The sequence below is a fragment of the Pan paniscus genome, chromosome 6 (assembly GCF_029289425.2).
Source record: "Pan paniscus chromosome 6, NHGRI_mPanPan1-v2.0_pri, whole genome shotgun sequence".
Lineage (NCBI taxonomy): Eukaryota > Metazoa > Chordata > Mammalia > Primates > Hominidae > Pan > Pan paniscus.
The window spans coordinates 79,682,561-79,701,988 of NC_073255.2; the positions used below are offsets into that span (position 1 = coordinate 79,682,561).

Consider the following 19,428-nt stretch of genomic DNA (forward strand, 5'->3'; position numbering starts at 1 on the left):
AAAAGCAGACTGGGGGGCTGTGCCTGCAGCTGCAGAAAGATGTATGGGAACAGACACACAACTCTCCCTCCCAGATAAGCACAACGAAGAGACACAGAAGCAGTCCAAGCCTCCGATAAACTCTCCCACCCTGAATCCTTAAAAATTTTTAGTCTGTAAAAGAGTGTGGCTCTGACCTAACTCGGCCAGCTGCCCCCCTAGGTTTATTCAAAATAAACCTGTCCCTGTTGACTGTCAAGCCACCCTTCGTGTTTCTCTTCTCTTTAATTCTTATACCAAGGATGTAAAATAATTTCCCCTGGGAACACAGCTAATGACCCAAATGAAGCTCAAATGAAGGCATTTAACATTCATAATTTATATTTTAAAAATAAAATACTCCTGGATATAAAAAAAGGAAAAAAGATATAAAAACAAATGAGAGAAAAGGAAGGAAATGGATTACTCACAATATCTAAGGTATGGAAGCAACCTAAGTGTCCATCAACAGGTTAATAAATAAAGAAAATGTGATATATTTACACAATGGAATGCTACTCAGCCCTATGGGGAAAAAAAAGGAACTCTTGTTATTTGCAACAACATTGATGAAACTGGAGGACATGATGCTAAATAAGACGGCACAGAAAAAAACTTTCATAATATCATTTCTATGTAGAGTATGAAAAGGTTTAAACTCATAGAAGCATAGAGTAGAATGATGATTGTCTGGGGCTGGGAGTGGAGGAGATGTTGGTCAGAAGTAATGGGGCTGATTTTGTGAAGAGACGAAGACTGAGCGGTTGTGGCCACGTTGCCGACCTCGAGCAGCAGTTGGCTTCTCCACGTAGAACCTGGGAGTAGGAGACTCAGAATCGAATCTCTTCTCCCTCCTTCCTCCTGTTTTTGGCTTTGTGGAAACCTTATCAAACACAATGGCCAGCAATGTTACCAACAGAACAGATCCTCGCTCCATGAACTCCCATGTGTTCACTGGAAATCTCAACACTCTTGTGGTCAAGAAGTGTGATGTGGAGGCAATCTTTTCGATGTGCAGCAAAATTGTGGGTTGCTCGGTTCATAAGGGCTTTGCCTTTGTTCAACAGGTGAATGAGAGAAATGCCCCGGCTGCTGTAGAAGAGAGAAGGGCAGAATAATTGCTGGCCAGGTTTTAGATATTAACCTGGCTGCAGAGCCAAAAGTGAACGGAGGAAAAGCAGGTGTGAAATGATCTGCAGCGATGTATGGGTCAGTAACAGAACACCCTTCTCCATCGCCTCTATTCAGCTCCTCTCTTGACTTGGACTATGACTTTCAACGGGATTATTGTGAAAGGATGTACAGTTGCCCCGCACATTTTCCTCCTCCTCCTCCTCATCCTCCTCCTCCTATTGCTTAGGCTGTAGTGCCCTCGAAACGTCAGCATGTTTCAGAAAACACCTCATGAAGGGGCAAAAGTGGCTTCAATTCTAAGAGTGGACAGCAGGGATCTTCCAAGTCTGGAAAGTTGAAAGGAGATGACCTTTAGGCCATTAAGAAGGAACTGACCCAGATAAAACAAAAGGTGGATTCAACCCTGGAAAACCTGGAAAAATTTAAAAGGAACAGAGCAAACAAGCAGTAGAGATGAAGAATGGTAAGTGAGAAGAGGAACAGAGCAGGAGCTCAGTGAAGAAAAATGAGATTAATGTGAAGTCTGAGGGGGGCGCAGATGACTCTGCTGAGGAGGGGGATCTACTGGATGATGATGATAATGAAGGTGGGGGATGGCCAGCTGGAGCTGACCAAGGATGAAAAAGAGGCTGAGGAAGGAGAGGATGACAGAGACAGCGCCAATGGCAAAAATGACTGTTAAGCACATAGTGGGGGTTAGAAATCTTATCCCAATATTTGTTTACCTAGGTGCTTCTCTAAGATCACATTTTTTTTACCTTCTTCTCTAGTATCTTCAGCACATGCTCATTGTCCTTGTCTTTCCCATGTTAATTCATATTGCCCTGCACCTAGGTCCCATTTCACCTCCTTTGACACTCCTAGTAGTTTTGTTAAGTCTTACCCTGTAGTTTTTGCTTTTAATTTTGAAACCTCTTTATGACTTAACAATAAAAAGGATGTATTTCTTTTTTTTTTTTTTTTTTTTCTGAGATGGAGTCTTGCTCTGTTGCCCAGGCTGGAGTGCAGTGGTGCAATCTTGCTTCACTGCAACCTCCACTTCCCGGATTAAGTAATTCTCCTGCCTCAGCCTCCGGAGTAGCTAGGATTGCAGGCGCGTGCCACCACGCCCGGGTAATTTTATTTATTTTTGTATTTTAAGTAGAGACGGTGTTTCACCATGTTGGCCAGGCTGGTCTTGAACTTCTGACCTCGTGATCCACCCGCCTCGGCCTCTCAAAGTGCTTAGATTACAGGCATGAGCCACCGTGCCCGGCCGGATATACGGTTTTTATCAACCGTCTCCAAAATTCTCTCATTGTGCAGAAAGTACAGTTTTTTTATTCATACATAGTTTCAGTAGTCGCCTCCCTAAAATCTCATTTAGTTGCATAGCTCCTAAAAGCAGCTGAGTTAGAAGTATGTGTGTTACACCCCCACATAGGTGTGATTTGTGGGGCAGTTCAACACAAATATAACAACGTATTTTTGTGAATGAGTTGCCATGTTAAATGCATCCTCTAGAAAAAGAGTGTTATAGTGTTAAGATTTGCTTTTTAAGGTTGATACTGTGGGTTATTTTGTTAACAGCCTGATGTTTGGGACCTATTTTTCTCAAAATAAACAAGTCTTTATTAAACCAGAAATTTGGAGGAAAAAAACAGTGTCTTCCCTACATTTCCCACCTTAACACATAAGTTATTCTCCTCTCAGTTTTGATTCACCAGAGGATTGAATCATATCCTGAAGAATCAAAACCGAATAATATATCTGTTAAGGCAATGCAGGTTGTACACTAAAATTTCACATGCTTAGAATAATATAGTTTTTGCTCACATCCCCATCGTCTGTGAACTTTTTTTTTTTTGAGATGGAGTCTCGCTCTGTCTCCCAGGCTGGAGTGCAGTGGCACTAGGTCTAGTTGAATCTGCTCAACCTGTTAATCAGTGTCAGGTGCCAGATTCCAATTCACTATCAGTGTGCCTGTATGACTCTTCTTTCCATAGTCGTTGAATTAAATTATTACTTATTTGAATGTTACATAATACGGCTCATACATTTCAAATGAAACCACCAGGTAAAATGAGTTGTGGCTTAGTATAAAGAAGCTGTTAGCAACTTAGTATTATATATAGATGGATGCGGCTCAACAAGAATTTAGACAAAAATAATGAACTATAATGTGTTGCCATGACTTAGTCTCTAATGAGCTTATAAATAAATCCATATTTCAGCACACATATACAGTTTTGTTCAGTACCTCTAAAAGTGGTAAATCAAGAATTCTTAAGCTACAGAAAAAACAGATTCTGCTATTACCTAAGAAATCAACTGGAAGGCTTTTTTTTTTTTTTTTTTTTTTGAGAAGGAGTTTCACCTGTCACCCAGGCTGGAGTGCAACAGCGCGATCTCGGCTCACTGTAACCTCTGCCTCCTGGGTTCAAGCGATTCTCCTGCCTCAGCCTCCTGAGTAGCTGGGATTATAGGCACACGCTACCACACCCAGCTAATTTTTGTATTTTTAGGAGAGATGGGGTTTCACCATGTTGGTCAGGCTGGTCTCGAACTCCCGACCTCAGGCGATCCGCCTACCTTGCCTTGCAAAGTGCTGGGATTACAGGCGTGAGCCACTGCACCTGGCCATCTGTGAGTCTTTTGTCTGCTTAAGAAGACTTAATCTTTCAGGGATTGTATCTTCTTTCATTTTCTATCTGCATCCTCCTTTTTCTTTAGCCAATGGATGAAAACAAGATGCAGAGAAGACATATTTGCGTCTTATCCACACATCACTTCCACTCACTACTAGTCAATGTGGGTAGAGCTGAGAATAGCAGTTTCCTGGCAGGACAGCCACTTCCTAGCAATAAAAACACACTAAAAAAATTATAAATCTTCTTTAAAAAGCTAACATATTTTAAACAAAATAAGTATATGCATCAATAATAAAGTGCTTGTGGTAAAATATTACTTTTATTTCTATTGAGCTCGGGTAATATTTGGCCAAAAGATAGCAAATATACAGCACAAAAATATTATTTTAAATAAGAATATTGTGAAGTTATTCTGTCAATAGAATACTATTATGACCTCATACTAATAGTCTCATCTATAGTTATGCAATACCAAATGCTTTTTATTAAAAGTTGCATTTTATATAATTATTCCATTTATATTACCCTCTTTCACTATTTCAATGCCTTCTTCCGTTTATATCAGTGGAAAACAGGCTAGCTGGTGCCAGGAAAGAACGTGCTGCTATCGCTATTTAACGATGATGATGAAGAGCACTTGTTTGGGTGGTATTCACGTGCCAAACACTGTTATTTGGCTTAAAGTACTGGTTTTCTATTTTTCCCTAAATTTATTGATAATATACAATTTTTTAGCTAAGAAGATTTTATCTCATTCATATGTTTTATGGAATTTGGTTTACGTTTAACTGTTTCTGATTTATCTGGAATGTGAAAATTTGCCATGAATCCAAATTGAGTACTATAAACAATCTTTTACTAAAAGCCTTTGTGAGGCAGAGTAAGATTCATACTTTTTATAATATGGAAGAAATGTGTTAACCATGTTCACAGTAATGACTCTGAATACAGCATTCTCAGTGCCCAGTATTCACCCTGAGTCACTCAGAAAAAACTGGTATCTCTGCAAAGACACAGAAAAAGGTGCCAAGAGGAAGTACACCACATTGCACATAAATGCTTTCCACATGCACCTATTAGGGTCTTAATTTAATCGGCTGTTATTTGCATGTCCAGATGCTTCCTGAATCTAGTCATACAAGTTTTTGGCAGCTAATGGCATCTTTTACCCATTAGTTTTATATGATGATTTGTGTGGCTGGGAAATAAATTTTTTGTCAATTTACTCTAAATTGAGAGACTAGATTTGCAATCTTCAATCTTTCAGTGTTAAGGCAAATCAGATAAGAGCAATGTGTTATGTAGCATGCATTTTTCTGCCTATCAAAATTCTTGTATTGCCTTGGAAACCCGAGGGAGCCATCTAAATAATACTCCCTTTGAAAATCCTTTAGCCAGAATTTTAGATTTTAAAAGGTCAAGAACATAATGATCGAGCAAAGCCAAAATCATGTCTTTGCTCCGTGTTAGTAATCAGGCCATTTCAAAAAAGCATGGCAATTATGCCAAGCCATTGAAAAAATGTGGTTTTGATTAATTTTATTCTACTTCAAATGTTTCATCTAATTGTTACTTTTATCATGTTAAACTAAGAAAAACTACATATATAACTCCATGCATTCTAGACATAATCATACTGTTTAAAGCTCAATATTGTATTACAGTATAGTAAAACCCTCTGTAATTAGATGTCAATTATTAATAAATTTATTATGTCTTCAAGGTATTTCAATTGTAAAAACAAATAATTAGGTATGCTTTTTCATAATAAGTTCAATTCTAGGAGGGTACACACTAGTCTCCATGGTATTTTTGTAATGAGTAGTGTAAAACTGGGCTACCAGAATGGTGCAGACATGCTGATTTAATTATAGTAAGAATGAGATCCCTTGTTGGTAGGCTATTGATGCTCCAGAGGCTGATCATTCACTACGGCTAAATGTCATTCCATAGTGCCAGTGACCCTTTCATCCAGGTTGTTTCTTCCTCCCATTGACGTCATCAGTGTTGTCTCCTCTGTTTATCTTAGGCTATCTCAGATGAGAGGTGATTTTTTTTCTTTTTGCATAAATTAGACTCCTTTTTTTTTTTCCTCTGCCATGAGATCCTTCTGTCCTCTCTACTGGAAGCACCATGTGGGAGGCAGGAATGATGACAATATACAAATATATTTCCTGCCATGTGGCCACCATAAGCAGCTTACAGCATGGCCCACGTAGAAATCACTTACTTCCAGGCCAGCTGAAGTGTTTTTGTGTCCCTTTCTCTTAAAAGCACCTCTGATTCAGTTTAGCCCAATCAGGATAATCTCCCTTTTGATGGCCACAAAGGCAACACATTAGTGACCTAATTTTATGAGTAATTTCACACCACAGTTACAGTTTTTTTACACTCAAGAGGAAAGGATTACACAGCAGGTGTGAAACAGGCTTGGAATCTTGAGGATCATGTTAGAATTTTGCCCACCCACCTGAATAGACTTTTAAAATAGTCTTTTAGATTTTTTTTTTTTTTTTTTTTTTTGAGACGGAGTCTCGCTCTGTTGCCCAGGCTTGAGTGCAGTGGCGCCGGCGCCATCTCGGCTACTGCAAGCTCCGCCTCCCGGGTTCACGCCATTCTCCTGCCTCGGCCTCCCCAGTAGCTGGGACTACAGGTGCCCAGCTATTTTTCGTATTTTTAGTAGAGACAGGGTTTCACCGTGTTAGCCAGGATGGTCTCGATCTCCTGACCTTGTAATCCACCTGCCTCGGCCTCCCAAAGTGCTGGGATTACAGGCGTGAGCCACCACACCCAGCCTAGTCTTTTAGTTTCTTTTGTTATCTAAGTAAACAAAGATAATACCTGCAAATAATAATTACTTTCCAATTTTATTCACAACAAATATTAACTAATTTTTTTTCTGGCTTAAATTATTTCTCTTTAATATACCATTTTATACATTCATGCACAGATATAACAATGCAAATGTATCCAATTATTCAATTTCTAAAAATTTTTTATTTAAAATGAGTTTAAAATAATTATTTTCTGTTTGAAGTTTTTTATTGTTGTACTCAAGAGTGTTACCTCTGTGCAGACAAAGTTGCCTGTGGTTTAATATTGGCTCTGCTATTGTGAGCAAGTCATTTCTCTCAGTAGCTCTGTTTCTTCCTCTGGTAAAATGAGGGTAATAATGATACCTATGTTATTAAGTTACTGTGAGAATTAAATTTATTAACACATATATAGTGTTATGGTCAGTACTCAGTAGAAATTAGGTAATTTTAATAAGATAATTATATGCTGAATTACATTAATACATGCTTTAACACAGAAATATTTTTCCCTAAGACATGACTTTTTCAACCAATAGACAAATATATATTTATATTAATTCTTTTAAAAATGTGGTATAAACAATGAAATACTATTCAGCGTCAAGAAAGGGTAAATCCCATTATTTGAAACAAGATAAATTTAGAAGACACTATGCTAGATGAAATAAGCCAGACACAGAAAGACAAATAGTGCATAATCTCGTTTATATGTAGAATTTAATAAAGTTTAACTCAAAAAAGTAGGAAGTGGAGTAATGGTTACCAGAGACTGGGGGTGGTTGGAAGGAAATAGAGAGTTGTTCATCAAAGGGTACAAAGTTTCAAATAGGGTAAATAGGTTTTGAGATCTATCGCACAGCAGGGACTATAGTAAACAATAATATATTGTGTATCATAAACAACAATATATTGTGTATTTCAAAATAACAGAGTAAATTTCAAATGTCTCACCACAAAGGATAGGTGAGTTGATATACATATGTTATTCAACTCAACTTAATTATTCTATTTTTTTTTTTTTGAGACGGAGTTTCGCTCTTGTCACCCAGGCTGGAGTGCAATGGCTCACCGCAACCTCTGTCTCCCGGGTTCACGTGATTCTCCTGCCTCAGCCTCCCGAGTAGCTGGGATTACAGGCGTGAGCCATCCATATTATATAGGTATATTAAAATATCACATTGTACCCCATAAATGTATACAACTCTGATTTGCCATTTAAAAATACTATTAATACTTTTCTTAGAAAAAAAGAGAGCAATAAACTTTAAGAACTGGGCCAGAGAAAAACGTGTTTTCATCTTAAAATTCCAGGAAACACACACACACACACACATATTTTTTTTTTATTTCGACTGGTTTGCTAATTTAGTGATGTAGGTTAGTAAACTTTTAATGTTATGAAAAGTATGAACCCAACACTCAAGAATAAATTTTCTTGATTTTTAATGTTCAAAATAATAAAATACTTTAAAAGGCTCTAAAGCTACTGTTTTGAGTAAAATTCTCTCTAAATGTCTAAGTAAATTATTTCCTTCACTTGTTAGAGAAACAAGTTATTTGAATATATATATATTTAAAAATGTGTATATATATATATATATACACATACTTTTTTTTTTTTTTTTTGAGACAGAGTCTTGCTCTGTTGCCCAGGCTGGAGTGCAGTCATGCAATCTCAGCTCACTGCAAACTCCGCCTCCTGGGTTCAAGCATGAATATGTATTTTTAAACTACATTTAAATTTACTGGAGTGCTAAAGAACAGTACTCAATGAGAAATGTTACCATAATATTTATATTTATGCTGTATGTGAATCTGCCAAGGATAGTATTAAAAACATTTAACTACTATTATAGCCCCAGATTGACTGATTAGAATTAACATGGGTTACGAACTACTGATGTGGCCAGCTTGTTTTCAGGCTTAACACTAATCATGATCTAACAGAATAAAAAATGAGAGCTAATAAATTTCCTGTACACTCGCTACGTGACTAAAAATGAAACAGACGGGAATTACTAATCAGTCACTTACAACGTGGTTTAACTTGAACCCTTTACTTTCACTTTTAGGACTTCTTGTCTATTCCAATCTAGCTACTTTTCACAGAGGACCTAAGCCATCACATGGAATTAAAAGGGGGTCCTAGGGCAACTAAAATTTTCTGGCTTGGGCTATACCTCAGTGTTATCTAAAGGCCTTTGGACTAACTCTAGTCCCCAACAGCCTGTCAGGGTGTCAGCACAAGGACTTCCAGTCTTTTCCTATTGCATTTTCCTTTTCTATGGTGGCTATTATGCCTCCTATCCCTTCTTTGTATACAATGTCATGGATGTTTCTGCAACCTAAAGATATAATCTTGTTGGGTAGAGTTAGTCAGTGTCTTAGGAATGTAACTTAAAAAAAATGCCATTTTTGTGATTCCTTGAGATAGGGGGACTTTGGGATTTCAGTCTAAATTTTCTAGTAAGGGCGTTTTGTCCCCAGTAATAGACATTTATGGCACTGTATAGGGGAAGGTCACCTCATGTAAATACCCTCCCCCTCTCCATTTGTTTCTTCCCTCCATGTAAAAGTTCAGCATTGTCCAATGAGTTTGAACAGTTGATTTTCTTATGCTGGGGGGCATACTATAATAATAGCCTATCCAAACCCAAACCTAACTTTTGCCTAAAAAGAATTTGGAGTCAGAGTTTTTACCTAACACTTCTAATCCTGCAGTGCCACATAATGGAATAGAATTTTTCTCCATGGGGAGCCTTGTCAGCCCTTTGCCCAAAACCTCTCATCTTCCATTCTTTTCCCTTTTATGTCTATCAGTAATCAGGCCCCACATCCTACGTGTAAACAGAAAAACTCCACTTTCAACAGCCAGGAGGAAGCCATCCTAATAAGACAAATCTTAGCTTCAATACTGTCCCCAACAAAGAAAGGCAGCCATTCAATTTTTACACTTTTAAGGCATCTGTTCTGCATTCAATTACATTGGCATTCAAACGAGACAGAAATTTTATGTATAAAAGTTAATCAGTCTTACTTTGTGCTTTTTTAATTCTTCACTGGGGCCATAGCAAGGAAAGCCAAAAATAGTATTAAAACCTTCCCTTCATTAAAAAATCTTGCCCAAATCCAACTACTACATACTTTCTTCCAACATCTGGGGTACCCTGGGAGCCTTTTGGGCTGAGTGGGTCTAGAAATCCAGCAGGGCAAAAGGCTAGAATTTTAAGCAGGTAAGTGTAACTAAATCCTGCCGACTAGCTTCTCCAGGAACATGGGTAAAGGTCATGCTTGTATCCATGTTGCAGCACCTATCATGGTAGCCTGAACCCAAAGGAGAGAGAGAAGGAGGAGAAAGAGGATGCCCCTTCTCTCTTGCTCTCCACCCTGGGTCACACAAAAGGGAGAAAAGGAACTAAGGAAAGCTTTGTTTCTCCCTCTTGTTCTAGATGGGCAACAGACCATCTGCAGTCTATACTCCCCTCAAGTGTATTCTAAATTACTAAAGCTCCTTTAACCGTAAAACTCTAAAAAAAAAAAAAAAAAAAAAAAAAGACATATTCTCTTTCATAAGGGCACAGCCATCTTACAAATTGGAGACCTAGCCAGTCAAAAAACAACAACAACAAAAAAGCCCCAAGGAAAAAAGGGTAGAACAAGATCCCCATTCCCAATTAAAATAAAACAATGCCCCTTAAAAACCTAATTAAAGTCTTGGTGATCCCATAAATACATAATAAAAAAAAAACTTTCTAATATGCATTTTAAAAAGCTTGCAAAAAACCAAAACCAAACCTCTTAGTAACTCTAAACTGTCCTTGCTAAATCAAAAACCAAATAACACACCCCCGCCCCGCCACCTTTTTAAATAGCCTAAAAAAAGCTTTAGTAAAAACACCTACCTGTATCCCAACTCAATAAAAAAAACAGGTTTATTATTCAGGCAGCCCTTAATATTAAAAAAAAAAAAAAAAAGTTGCAAAAACAGGCTGTTTCCAAAAATCTAATTTTGCTCAGCCTCAATTTAAAACTTTGCAGTATGTAAATAACACTCTCCTCTGTGCCCCAACTGAGGGGGTCTTTCAAAAAGGCACTAAGGTTCTTTTTAATTTTCTAGCAGGTAAAAAATATAAAATATCCAAATCTAAAGCTCAGTTCAAACTTCAGTAAGGTACTTAAGTCCAGTCTTGTAAAAAAAAAAACTAAAGCAGACAGGCGCGGTGGCTCACGCCTATAATCCCAGCACTTTGACAGGCCGAGGCGGGCGGATCACAAGGTCAGGAGTTCGAGACCAGCCTGACCAACATAGTCAAACCCTGTCTCTACTAAAATACAAAAATTAGCCTGGCATGGTGGTGTGTGCCTGTAGTCCCAGCTACTCGGGAGGCTGAGGCAGGAGAATTGCTTGAACCTGGGAGGTGGAGTTGTGGTGAGCCAAGATCACGCGACTGCACTCCAGCCTAGGCAACAGAGTGAGACTCCATCTCAAAGAAAAAAAAACAAAAAACAAAAACTAAAGCATGAAGCAAAATAAATAAATAAATAAGCCTATTTCCTTCTTTCCTCTTTCCCAAAACCCTCAAAGAGCTAAAAGAATTTTAAGGCATTACAGGTTTTTGTAAATTATAAATACCTGGGTATGGTAAAATAGCTCATCCTTTGTATCACCTCATAAAAAACAAACAAACAAACAAAAATGTAAACAGCTAAAACTCACTTCCTAACTTAAAAACCTAAAACACAGGCCAGGCACGGTGGCTCATGCCTGTAATCCCAGCACTTTGGGAGGCCAAGGCGGGTGGATCATGAGGTCAGGAGTTCGAGACCAGCCTGGTCAATGCAGTGAAACCCCATCTCTACTAAAAATACAAAAATTACCTAGGCACTGTGGCAGGTGCCTGTAATCCCAGCTACTTGGGAGGCTAAGGCAGGAGAATTGCTGAAACGCAGGAGGCAGAGGTTGCAGTGAGCCAAGATTGGGCCACTGCACTCTAGCCTGGGTGACAGAGCAAGACACCGTCTCAAAAAAATAAAATAAAACCTAAAACACAAAAACTTTTAACCTAAAACACAAAACACAAAACCTAAAACACAAAAACTTTTAAAGCACAGTCTCTATGGGAAGACTGAGGGCTGATGCCCTCAGGTATTTAATTTCTATGTATCAAAAGAAAAAAGAAAATAGCCCTAAAAGTTTTGGCTAAGGCTCAAGGTCTGACTCAACAGCAAGTGGGCTAACCATGGAAAATAACTTAACTGTTTACACCTCACACAGTACTGCAAAACTGTTGTCCTCTAAAAAATAGTCTCTGGCCATCACTGCCTCAAATATCAAGCTTTGCTGCTAAAAAAAATCTTTAGTAAAACAAACAAACAAAAAAAAACACCTTGCCCTTGCCCAAACCCAGACACTTTCTTCAAAAAAACCCTCTAAAAAAACCTAAACATAATTGTAAACAGGTAGTGGTGCAAACTAGGGAAAAAATGGTAAAATTACTGTTTATATTCTCTGTGAAGTTTTAATTAATAAAAAAAAAATTCTTAAAAAGCATTATTGGCTAGGCACAGCGGCTCACGCCTGTAATCCCAGCACTTTGGGAGGCCAAGGCAGGCAGATCACCTGAGGTCAGTAGTTTGAGACCAGCCTGGCCAACATGGTGAAACCCCGTCTCTACTAAAAATACAAAAATTAGCCAGGCATGGTGGTGGGCACCTGTAATCCCAGCTACTCGGGAGGCTGAGGCAGGAGAATCACTTGACCCTGGGAGGCGGAGGTTGCAGTGAGCCAAGATCGCGCCATTGCACTTCAGCCCAGAAGACAAGAGCAAGACTTGGTCTCCAAAAAAAAGAAAGCACTATTAAAAATAAATATCCAAGCTATAAATATATTTTAAAAGGCTTCATGTTTTTCTCTTCATAAATCTTTTCTAAAAAAAGTTTCTTAAGGGGCTGGGCACAGTGGCTCATGCCTGTAATCCCAGCACTTTGGGAGGTCAAGGCAGGTGGATCACAAGGTCAAGAGATCGAGATCATCCTGGCCAAGATGGTGAAACCCCTTCTCTACTAAAAAAAAAATACAAAAATTAGCTGGGCTTGGTGGCGTGCGCCTGTAGTCCCAGCTACTCAGGAGGCTGAGGCAGGAAAATCGTTTGAACCCGGGAGGCAGAGGTTGCAGTGAGCCGAGATCGCACCATTGCACTCCAGCCTGGGCAACAAGAGCAAAACTCCGTCTCCAACAAAAAAAAAAAAAAAAAAAAATTTCTTCTCAGTCAACTAAATGACTTTTCTCCACTGTGCCTTGCCATTCTTGGTCCATTCATAAAAGGTCCTAAAATAATTTCTGGTGGCCCAAAACTTCTTAAAAACAAGAACACCACAAATCTCATTTAAAAAAAATTTTTCTCATAAAATCCCTAAAAACTGTATTCCTAGCCCTGTAAATAAAAACTGTATTTCTAGCCTTGTTCCTAAAGGGCTTTACCCAGAGGCCAATAATCCAGTTAAAAACTGGCAAGTAAAAAATCTTGTAACTACTAAATCTTTTTTTTTCTGTGTGGTTATACATGTGTTGTGTGTGTAATGTCTATTTTAAAAAGCTCTAATTAAAAATAAGTGCTTAAATCAATTTTTTTTAAATGAAGGCTGTGGTACCTTTCAGTTTATGTAACTTTAATCTTTAAAAAATAAAATCAGCCTTAAAACTTATTAATAAAGTATAAATGTCTTCAAAATGTAAATAGGTAATCAAAATTATTCTGGCCAAATATTAAATTTGCGAAATGTTTTAAGGTTGTAAACTGCTCCTTTGGCCTTTAAAAATCGTTCTATTTGCCTGCTTCACAATGAGTAAGGCCAAAAAGCGTATGTGCCCCTAACTATGCTAAAAAAAGTCAAAATTCATCTGCACCTAGAACATAACTAAAACAATTTACCAGGTTTTACATTCAAGTTAAAAATTGCTGAAAGTTATCATTATAACATATAATTAAAACTACTAAAAAAAAATTTACATGCAAGATAGGCAAAAGCAGTAAAATGTGTTTTTAGTAAAATCTTTTTTAAAAGTACGTTTTGCCTAAAATAAAAAAAGTCTTAAGGCAAAAACTTTAAGCAAATTGTAAAAAAAATTGTAAAAATTAATCTTGCAAAAAAATTCTGTATGTAAACATATCAACTAAAATTCAAAAGGATATTATATAGTTTTTCAAATTAAGCATTAAAATACAAACACAAGGTTTTATTAAAGCACTAATCAACTCTTAGCAAAATTTGTAAAGGGTTATAAAAGGTTTATAAAACTCTCACCTCATGGTCTAATTAGTTAAAATTGAAGAAAATTGTTTATAAGGTTTCATTAAAATTGGGGTTAACATTAACAGTATGCAAAAGTAAAATTTAGCTTTCTTTCTTTTAATTAAAGACAATTATTATATATATATTTTAAGATAGAGTCTCGCTCTGTCACCCAGGCTGGAGTGCAGTGGCGTGATCTCAGCTCACTGCAACCTCCACCTCCTGGGTTCAAGCTATTCTCCTGCCTCAGCCTCCTGCGTAGCTGGGACTACAGGTGCTTGCCACCACACCCAGCTACTTTTTTTATTTTTAGTAGAGACGGGATTTCACCATGTTTGCTAGGATGGTCTTGATTTCCTGACCTCATGATCCACCCTCCTAGGCCTCCCAAAGTGCTGGGATTACAGGCGTGAGCCACCACACCTGGCCAATCAAAATTTTTATGTAATAATAAGAGCTAGTAAAAGGTTTTGCTTTTTCAAATTTTAAGTCATCATTTTAGCAAAACAAATAACTTACGGTAATTTAAAATTTTATTTCAGAATATCAAGTGTTTTAAACCTCCAACATCTTCAACAAACTTCACAAAATCAAATTTCAGTTTCAAAGTTGTCTTTTCTAATGTCTAGCTCTTGAGTTCTGCAAGGGGCTCCTGGGGCATCCAAAACAGAGGTTAACAAAATTATTTAACAAGTTTAGGCAATATAAAATTGCCAAATTAATATCTAATCTTCTTCAGGTTATATTTTAGTAAGTATCATTAACATATGTTCCAAAACCATATAAAATATCTAAGATTCTAATGTCTAAATGTGCACCATCAATCACAATTAAGGTTATGTTATTATAAGCCACAAAAATAACCACATTTCTTTGTCAGTTGTGCTGCTAACTGTAACCACCCTAAACATTTTGTCATTTATAAACAATTGTTATTTTAATTTTCTTCAAAAAATGGTTTACAATTAGCTGTAAAACTTTAACAAATGTTCTCCAATGCAGGTTTCTCATAACAAAACAAAACTCATAAATAGCTCATAATAAAAAAATTCTATAATAATAAAACTCATAATAAAAACTCATATTTATAAATATCAAGCAAAACAAAAGTTAACAAAATAAACTAAACTAATAAAAAACAAAAGCAATGTTTTTAACTTTTGCTTAAACCATTGCTAATCTTGGCTGGGTGTGGTGGCTCATGCCTATAATCCCAGCACTTTGGGAGGCCATGGCAGATGGATCACCTGAGGTCGGGAATTCAAGACCAGTCTGACCAACATGGAGAAACCCAGTTTCTACTAAAAATACAAAATTAGCCGGGCGTGGTCGCGCATGCTTGTAATACTAGCTACTTGGGAGGTTGAGGCAGGAGAATCGCTTGAACCTGGGAGGCGGAGGTTGCAGTGAGCCAAGATCGCGCCATTGCACTCCAGCCTGGGCAACAAGAGCAAAACTCTGTCACACACACACACACACACACACACACACCCCCACACACAAATTGCTAATCTTTATTTTGCTTTTCAAAGTAAGTAAGAATTTCTTAAAACCTTTTAACAAGCAAGGTACACTCCTGTAAATAAAATTTAAAATGCATTTCTTTCTCTCAGCCTAGCTCCTCTAAAATCTAAAAACTAGTTAAATTATTCTTGACTTACAACAATATAGTTGTTTGCATCAGTGCAACACACACACACACACACATAAATGTGCACCTCTTCCAAAAACCCTTAAACTAGCACCCCACCCCCCAAAAAATCCTAGCTACTGTTCCCTACACAATGCCCCTTTCAAGCAAAAAGCAGTCCAAAAAAATCCAATGCCTAATCTCTATAAAAATAGTTAGGGTTTCCACTCCTGAGTGGAGACTGAAAGAAGTTTGCTTGCCTTAGGTAAATAGCAACAGAAAGGTCCCTGAAAAGTCCCCAGCCCATGAGTCATTGCCTCCACCCCACATAATGTAAAACGCAGCCTGGAAAAAAAAATTCAAGCTGCAGGCACCAATAAAAAAACAGGCACAAAGTATTGTGCCTAAAAACATGCCCACAACTGCACAAATAAAAAAACCCTCCAGCCTATTTACATAAAAACTTGCACAAACCTCTAGCTCACTCAAATAAAAAACAAGGCCTGGTATAAAATGCCTTTATCCTTTATATAATCAGAGGGCTCCACAAAAAGTTTCTTCTCCTTTTGTGGGCATAAACACAGTGGGCTCCAGTGGGCACTCACCTTTATTTAAACTACACAGTGGCTCCTATAAATCATCATTTCAGACCCTAATTGGTCCCAGGCCAAGCTTTCACTTCAGCTTCTAATAGGTCCTGGGCCAAGCTAAGCAGCATCTATATATCATCATTTCAGCTTCTAATTGGTCCTGGGCCAAGATCTCAGCCCAAGCTTTCTAATTAGTCCCAGGCCAAGCTAAGTCACAAGATCTCCAAAACAGCCCACAAACTAAGCACATTTCTTTTTATTCCTAGTCCATAATAACCCTGAACCCCAGCCTCACAGGGGGAACTCCTATTCAGAAACCCCTCTCTGCTAGCAAAAAGCTTTCTTCTTTTGCTTATTAAACTTTCACTCCAACCTCACTTTTGTGTTCATACTTTTTAATTTTCATAAAAATAAAACAAAAAACTCTAAGTGTTATCTCAAACAAAAGAAAACCTGTTAAATCTTGTTGCATTGCTAAAACTACATAGAACTACTCTAGGAATATACCAGGAAAGGCAGGATAATTCACAGTCCCTTTAAAAGAAGCAAATAGCTCCTGTAGGACCTGGGAGACAGCCCAAATATTCTGAGTGCCCAAACTGTAAAAGTGGAAAATGGGGCTTTATAAGCTCCCAAATTTATAAAACAATAACTATTAGACCTAAGAAATTAAATAGACAGAAACATAAAAATAGTGTGGGGGACTTCAATACTCCACTGACAGTACTAGACAGGTCATCAAGATAGAAAGTCAATAAAGAAAAAATGGATTTAAACTACACCCTGGAACAAATGGGCTTAACAGCTGTTTACAGAACATTCTAGCCAAAAACCACAAACTATGCATTTTATTAATCAGGACATGAAACTTTCTCCAAGACAGAACATATGATAGGCCAAAAAACAAGTCTCAATAAATTTAAGAAAATTGAAATGATATCAAGTACTTTCTCTGAACACAGTGGAATAAAATTGAAAGTTAACAACAAAAACCTTTAAAACCATTCAAATACATGGAAATTAAATAAACTGCTTCTGAATGATCATTGGGTCAGCAATAAAATCAAGACAAAAATATTTAAAAATTTTAATGGAATGATATAGTGACAAAACCTATCAAAACCTCTGAGATACAGCAAAGGCCGTGCTAAGAGGAAAGTCCATAGCTTTAAATGTCTACATCAAAAAGTCTGAAAGAGCACAATATACTAAGGTCACACCTCAAGGAACTAGAGAAACAAGAACAAACCAAACCCAAACCCAGCAGAAGAAAGGAAACAACCAAGATCAGTGCAGAACTAAATAAGATTAAAAAGAAAAAAGACAAATGAAACATAAACCTGGTTTTTTAAAGGATAAATAACATTGATGGATCATTAGCAAGATTAAGAAAAAAAGAGAGAATATTCAATTAAGCTTAATTAGAAACAAAACAGGAAATATTACAACTGACATCACAGAAATACAAAAGATCATTCAAGGCTACTATGAACACCTTTACACACATAAACACGAAAATCTAGAGGAGATAAATTAATTCCTGCAAATGTACAACCCTCCTAGCTTAAATCGGGAAAAATCAGAAACCCTGAACAGACCAATAACAAGCAGTGAGATTAAAATCGTAATTTAAAAAATTAACAACAAAAGAAGTCCAAGACCAGACAGACTCACAGCAGAATTCTACCCAACATTAAAAGGAAAATTGGTACCAATCCTATTGACACTATTCCACACGACAGGGTAAGAGGGAACCTCCATAATTCATTGTATGAAGCTAGCATCACCCTAATACCAAAACCAGAAAAGGACATAGCCAAAAAAGAAGACTACAGACTGACCTAATGAACACAGAGGCTAAAATCCTTTAAAAAAAAAAATTAGCTAACTGAATCCAACAACGTATCAAAAAGGTAATCCACTATGATCAAGTGGGTTTTGTATCAGGGATGCAGGGATGATTTAACATATACAAGTCAATAAATGTGATACACCAATAAACAGAATTATAAACAATGATCATCTCAATAAACACAGAAAAAGCATTTGACACAATCCGGCATTCCTTTATAATTAAAACCCTCAGCAAAATCTGCATACAAAGGACATATCTCAATGTAATAAAAGCCATCTATGTCAAACACACAGCCTACATAACACTGAACAGGGAAAAGTTGAAAGCATTCTCTCTGAAAACAGGAACAAGACCAGGATGTGTACTTTCACCATTTTTATTTAACATAGCACTGAAGTCCTAGCCAGAGCACTCAAATAGGAGAAAGAAATAAAGGGCATCCAAAGAGGAATTTAAGCTGTCACTATTTGTTGATGATATGATTGTATACCTAAAGAACCATAAAGACTCCTCCAAAAATCTCCCAGAACTGACAAGTGAATTCAGCAAAGTTTCTAGATACAAAATTTATGTACACAAATCAGTCACTCTGCTATACACCAACAGTGACTGGGTTGAGAATTAAATCAAGAATGCAACTTTTTTTTACAATAGCTGGAAAAAAAAATACTTAAAAATATACCTAAACAATGACATGAAAGACCTCTACAAGGAAAACCACAAAACACTGCTAAAAGAAATCACGGACGACACAAACGAATGGAAACACATCCCATACTCATGGATTGGTAGAATCACTATTGTGAAAATGACTACATTGCCAAAAGCAATCTAGAAATTCAATGTAGCTCCCATCAAAATAGCAACATCATTCTTCACAGAATGAGAAAAGACAATCCTAAAGTTTACATAACTTTATACTATAAAGCCATAGTCACAAAAACAGCATGGTACTGATATAAAAATAGGCATATAGACCAATGGAACAGAATAGAGAACCCAGAAATAAAACCAAATACTTACAGCCAACAGATTTTTGACAAAGCAAACAAAAACATAAAGTAGGGAAAGGAAACCCTATTGAACAAATAATGGAGGGATGTTTAGCAAGCCACATGTAGAAGAATAAAACTGGAAACTCATCTCACAACTTATACAAAAATAAACTCAAGATAGACATAAGACATAAATCTAAGACCTAAAACAGTAAAAATTCTAGAAGATAACATTGGAAAAATGTTTCTAGACATTTGCTTAGGCAAAGACTTCATGAATAAGAACCCAAAAGTAAATGCAACGAAAACAAATATAAACAGATGGGGCTTAATTAAACTACAAAGCTTCTGCAGAGCAAAAATAATCAGCAGAGTTAACAGACAACACACAGAGTGAGATAAAATATTCACAATCCATACATCTGTCAAAGGACTAAGATCCAGAATCTACAAAAAACTCATACAAA

The 19,428-nt window shown here is 37.0% G+C and overlaps 1 protein-coding gene and 1 pseudogene across 1 annotated transcript in view; one reads left to right on the forward strand and one right to left on the reverse strand.

The window, feature by feature from the left end:
* Nucleotides 1-914: 914 nt before the first annotated feature.
* LOC134730781 (heterogeneous nuclear ribonucleoproteins C1/C2-like) lies at nt 915-1,834 on the forward strand (annotated as a pseudogene).
* Nucleotides 1,116-19,428, reverse strand: part of ZNF680 (zinc finger protein 680) — a 62,411-nt gene continuing 44,098 nt past the window's right edge. Inside the window, exon 5 of the transcript XR_004672503.3 lies at nt 1,116-1,478. The gene's annotated coding sequence lies outside the window, so the exon portion shown is untranslated. The remainder of the gene's footprint in view (nt 1,479-19,428) is intronic.